The 6,086-nt window shown below is 39.9% G+C and overlaps 1 long non-coding RNA gene across 5 annotated transcripts; it reads left to right on the plus strand.

The window, feature by feature from the left end:
* The first annotated feature begins 743 nt into the window (after positions 1–743).
* Positions 744–4,228, plus strand: LOC130958041 (uncharacterized). 5 transcript variants are annotated; one of them, XR_009077323.1, is made up of 8 exons: positions 745–1,102; positions 1,205–1,817; positions 1,923–2,020; positions 2,298–2,488; positions 2,808–2,897; positions 2,971–3,118; positions 3,231–3,352; positions 3,577–4,228. It is a non-coding gene; the product is annotated as an uncharacterized LOC130958041 (long non-coding RNA). The 5 variants fall into 5 exon arrangements; XR_009077322.1 differs by adding an exon at positions 2,489–2,563 and having other exon boundaries at positions 2,298–2,382; positions 2,808–3,118; XR_009077321.1 differs by having other exon boundaries at positions 744–1,102; positions 2,298–2,382; positions 2,489–3,118.
* The last annotated feature ends 1,858 nt before the right edge of the window (positions 4,229–6,086 follow it).

Raw genomic sequence — 6,086 nt, forward strand, 5'->3', positions numbered from 1 at the left:
TTTTTTAATATTTCAATATGAAGAATATTTGTCACCTTGTGCATAAAGGTACGTAATCACATATGTAACTATTTTTTATTTTAACCGGAAAAAAATAACCAGCAGTAATTCTATAGTGAAACATTTAATTAAAATATATGAGATCTTAAGTTTAAATCTTAGGTTAGTCAAGGGTTTATCCTATATGTTATATGTTATTCTTATCTCGAATTACTTGAAAACTAAAAGAAATGAAATATAGATGTTTAATGTTCTAATATTTTATTCTCATATGATTTTCTTCACAGTCTTTTATAGTAATATATAATCTGAGTCAAACACTTGTATACTCCTTCTGCGTATTGATGAGAATCTTAATAAATAATACAAGTTATTACTAAAATTGGTAAAACTTTTGGATCCAGCATGACAAAAAAATATAACAATGAAAAGTTGTATTTTGTTCGCATAAATTTGTTTATTACGTGGCTGGACTAAGAAAAAACCTTAAAAATCTATAGGCAAGTGTCCAGTTTACAAGAAGAGAATGGATGATAGAAAGGGGACGGCTAAGGCTGGTCGGGTTTCACGGCCCAAAAAACTCCGAAAAAATAAACAAGCATTTCCCGGTAGCTCCAATTTAAAACTTAGCATTCCTTAGTGACTTGGGCCCACAAGATAAACCCAAATGTAAGTGCAGTGAGGTCTGAATATGTTGCTTGGCCCAATTTACATGAGTGGGGGTCTGGTTACGCGAACAAATACAACCGCGGTTCTGAATCTCATCATCCCCCTCGACACATCTTGTTTCAGCCCTAGTTGCATACCGTTCATCCATTCGTTGTTTTCAGGGGTTACTGCACCGTGTGCGAGACCGTTGCCGGCAAAGACATCTTCATCTTGTCATATCGATCCGTTAATCATTATTTTCCAGTAAAAGTTTTGTTTTCCGACATGGTATGTGTGAGCAGGTTCTTCGAGTGTAAGACGTTGCAGCAATGGACAAAGAACAGATCAAGGAACCGCCGTCGTTGGTGGCCAATGGAACTTTACCTGCACCTTCCGCGCCTACGGGATCGCACTTGGAGTTGCCGCCCAACCTCGCTAACGGGTTGGAACACAAGTAGGCATCCATTGATTATTCATATTTACATTAACTTAGCGCTCTCTTACTTTTGATCAAGATTCTTTCAGATATAGCTTTGTAAAACTGGTTTTGTTGCAGGAGGAGCGATTCGTAGTAAACTGTACACACTATGACAACCTCCTCTTTGGTAGAACGCCTAAACCAAATTGAAGCTGACATTACTGAAGTTAGATTCATTATCCGAAACCAAAAGCTCCTCAATGAGGAGTATGTGGAACTGGTGAAAGAGATGATAAATTAGCAAGCTGTATCACCCCACATTGGAAGTAACTCTCCAAAATCGGGTAAGACCAACATGACCGAAGGCACCATTGGAAAAAGTGGACCAACCTTACGTACATACAAGCGAAAGAAAAATGTAAATCCCATCACAACTGGAAATGACCCTGGCTATCTCCCAATTCCCACACCGCCATCTAGTCCAGAAGGCAGTACTTTCTGCTTCAAGCGCATAAACAAACAGAGGTGTTCTAGATCGACCCCTGCCCCAAAGGGAGAATCCACAAGGGGAAGGAAGAAACTGTTTCTCTCCAGAAACATTTCTGGGGTGGTTCGGAGCAAGGGAGAAAAGACACACATCACTAGCAGTTCTATCCCAGCAGTCCAATATGCCGAGCAACAAAATTTCCTGTAAACTCGGCATGTCAATAGGAGCCAGTGGGGGAGAGAGATTGGGAAAAATATTCCCTGTGTAAGTTCTTACATACGTTTCAACCTTATGCTAAGTGAATGGGCTATAAACCATAATGTTTTGGACTACAATTCTTATCAACTGCACATGATATTCTCCTTATAGGGTATGCCGTTAACTTTCTTCCCCACCAAGGACATGAAGATTGTAGGCCTTGATCTATGCGCTGCTGCGTACATATTCAACACGAAACTTGACCAAGAGTAAGTTTAACCACTGATTGTTGTAGTTCTCGGTAGGACAATACACTGCGTAGATTATTTGAAACATCAGTTAGATGCGTTGTTTCCCACACTACGTTCTATTGCTATATCAGCAACAATTTTCGTTCCACCATTCATACTAATAATACATGTTATGTTGGAGACATCTGTATAAATGATATGCGTTTCTCGTAGCCAGTGATGATCACCTACATTCTTGAGCTCATATTATAACTAATTCAAAATAATTAATGCTTGCTAATACTGATTCCTACAGCGAGTTTCTTGTCCAGAGCCCGCACTGTGCTGTTACCAGGGGTGCTCTAAGATCTCTGGAGCCTAGGAAGCCCGTGGTCGACGACGTGAGTACAAAATGAATAAAAGAGCTGTGTACATGATCCCCCCATCTCGAGTTGCATGATTTTCCTGAGGCGCAGACTAAGTATTTAACATTGTGTGTTTTTACAGGTGCTGATCCTTCTTGCCTACATGCTAGCTAGAAACTCCACTAGGATACATTGGTTCTTGCCTACAACCTTTTTAGTGAGTGAAAATACTAATTTAACCTGAAAACAATAACAAAAAACATTACCCTTAATTTGAACGGATAATTGAGTGCGTTAGTATTTCACCCGTTTAGCCTAATTTTATTTATTGTAAGACCTCACATGGTGGGGTTTTTTTACTCCGAAACCTATAAATTACTTTGAAATTATAGCAATTGATTTGTTTCATTATGAACCTCATGAAAATTTTTTACGTTCATCGTTTAACTTTGTCGTTACAGCAAATTGCAACCGAAAAGGGATCTGTTTTGCATGCCACACTGAAGGCGATCCGGGAGGATTTCATGGGCAAAGCCAACTGGGTTTGCAAGGTTAGATCTGATAATATTAGTAGTGTTGTCGTGGACACCAAATTTATGCAGCATGTGAATATTCCATAATTAGTTTCCGCTGGCAAATTTACTATCCCATTTGGTGCGACGGACATTGGTTTCTACTGGTGATTGATGTCATTCGGAGGGAGCCTGTGTACCTAGATTCCCTTTCCTCAGCAGATGACAGACCCAAGCGGCTCAGGCAGCTTAAAAATGTGGTAAGCTCTATCGAACATATCCCTTAAAAAATAATGACATCATCACAATTTATTCGAAAAGCATCTGAACATATGCTTCTTATTGTTGTGCATGCCATGATACATCCACCAGGCTATCTTCTTGGAGGAAATGTTGGACAGTGATGATTGGTATGACGACCAGAAAAATTCTAGGATTCTGTGCAGTGACTATGAGATAAAGGAGCCTAAGGTGACCAGGCAGGACCTCGGAAGGTACCCCAAAACTCCATCTACTTCCGTTACCTTAGTTTGTATATGAATACGAGTGAGATGTGACTATTTGATTGATGAGCGGATAATTTGTACCCTTTTTGGCATTGTTTTTAGTATGTTTTTAGTATCTTTGAGTTAGTTTTTATTATATTTTTATTAGTTTTTAGTTAAAATTCACTTTTCTGGACTTTACTATGAGTTTGTGTATTTTTCTGTGATTTCAGGTATTTTCTGGCTGAAATTGAGGGATCTGAGCAAAAATCTGATTTAGAGACTGAAAAGGACTGCAGATGCTGTTGGATTCTGACTTCCCTGCACTCGAAGTGGATTTTCTGGAGCTACAGAAGCCCAATTGGCGCGCTCTCAACGGCGTTGGAAAGTAGACATCCTGGGCTTTCCAGCAATATATGATAGTCCATACTTTGCCCAAGATTTGATGGCCCAAACCGGCGTTCAAAGTCACCCTCAGAAATTCCAGCGTTAAACGCCGGAACTGGCACAAGAATGGGAGTTAAACGCCCAAACTGGCATAAAAGCTGGCGTTTAACTCCAAGGAGAGTCTCTACACGAAAATGCTTTATTGCTCAGCCCAAGCACACACCAAGTGGGCCCGGAAGTGGATTTCTATGACATTTACTCATCTTTGTACACCCTAGGCTACTAGTTTTTCTATAAGTAGGACCTTTTACTATGGTATTAGACATCTTGGTAGCTCTCTTTGAGTTTCATGCTATCTTAGATCATTTGGGAGGCTGGCCATTCGGCCATGCCTAGACCTTGTTCTTATGTATTTTCAACGGTGGAGTTTCTACACACCATAGATTAAGGTGTGGAGCTCTGCTGTACCTCGAGTATTAATGCAATTACTATTGTTCTTCTATTCAATTCCGCTTGTTCTTTGTCCAAGATATCACTTGTTCTTCAACTTGATGAATGTGATGATCCGTGACACTCATCATCATTCTCACTTATGAACAAAGTGACTGACAACCACTCTGTTCTACAAGCAACAAGGCTCTAGTGTTTATCTCTTGGATTCCTGATACACGATGCATGGTTGATCGCCTGACAACCGAGTGCTCGCCTGACAAACGAGCCAGCCATTCCGTGAGATCAGAGTCTTCGTGGTATAGGCGAGAACTGATGGCGGCATTCAAGAGAATCCGGAAGGTCTAACCTTGTCTGTGGTATTCTGAGTAGGATTCAATGATTGAATGACTGTGACGTGCTTCAAACTCCTAGCAGGCGGGGCGTTAGTGACAGACGCAAAAGAATCACTGGATTCTATTCCGGCCTGACCGAGAACCGACAGCTGATTAGCCATATGCTGTGACAGAGCATAGGAACATTTTCACTGAGAGGATGGGAGGTAGCCACTGACAACGGTGAAACCCTTGCATAAGCTTGCCATGGAAAGGAGTAAGAAGGATTGGATGAAGACAGTAGGAAAGCAGAGAGACGGAAGGGAAAGTATCTTCATACGCTTATCTGAAGCTCTCATCAATGATATACATAAGTATCTCTATCTTTATCTTTATGTTTTATTCATCATCTATACCCATTTGAGTCTGCCTGACTAAGATTTACAAGGTGACCATAGCTTGCTTCATACCAACAATCTCCGTGGGATCGACCCTTACTCGCGTAAGGTTTATTACTTGGACGACCCAGTGCACTTGCTGGTTAGTTGTGCGAAGTTGTAGTGATCACAATTTCGTGCACCATTGATCCATGATGATCAATTATATGATAAAATGTTCTCAGCGTCTACTGTGTTTGGAATTGTGAAGTCATTCATAACCTGGAAGTCCTTTTGGTTTAACTTATGTCACTTAAATCAGAATGTTGTGTTACCAGCCGTAAAAAACCATCTTTTGTTCCATCAATGATTGTGGCATGTATGTTGCACAATGAATGATAATGTACCTCCTGTGAAACTCGTATGAGGCAGAGGTATACCAACACACCATAGACCTGAATATTTTGGTTGTAGTATTATGAGAAAACGTGTTAATTGAAATTTCTTTTGGTTGCAGAAAATTACGGAGTACAGTCATATGAGGCTTGCTATTGACATGGTGCTAAAGTATCATAATGACAAGCGCATGGAGGTTATCCAAGCTGTGTTGGAATACTGGAGGAACTTAACCACCAATTCTCCAGCAACAAACTGACCCACATGTTCACCTAAATTCTTTTTGAGAATGCTTGTTTGAATGCTTAATGGTAGAGAGACAATTGACCTTTTGTCTAATATTATGTAATCCAGTTACTTATTTAATTGTGCAATGCTTCCTGGGATCTATGTTTGGCAATATTCTATGGTTATTCTGATGCAACTCCTTCTGTAACCCATGACACGTTTGACCTACATAGGTAACATACTCACTCAGGTAACATACTCATGATTCATTTATCAATATGTCGGTGGAAATTTTATTAATTAGCATATCAAACACACTGCAGTAATTTATAAGCATAAATTAACATGTTCTCTCATGTTCAAACTCGACATAGGTATGCTGTCAGGTGTTACAGATGAGGTGCGACTGGATAAGCAACTTACTCAGGAATGGGCACAAACCAATAATAGTCTCCAAAGAGTGTGCAGCATGTAAAACCCGGTTAATTAACGGCTAGTTAACCCATAAATGAGAATTTATTCTAGAAAGCCTAAAATGTGATTTTTTATGGCTAAATGTGATAGAGGAGACTGAGACGAGAATTTCGGTAC

Source organism: Arachis stenosperma, chromosome 10 (genome assembly GCF_014773155.1).
Source record: "Arachis stenosperma cultivar V10309 chromosome 10, arast.V10309.gnm1.PFL2, whole genome shotgun sequence".
NCBI classification, from domain to species: Eukaryota; Viridiplantae; Streptophyta; class Magnoliopsida; order Fabales; family Fabaceae; genus Arachis; species Arachis stenosperma.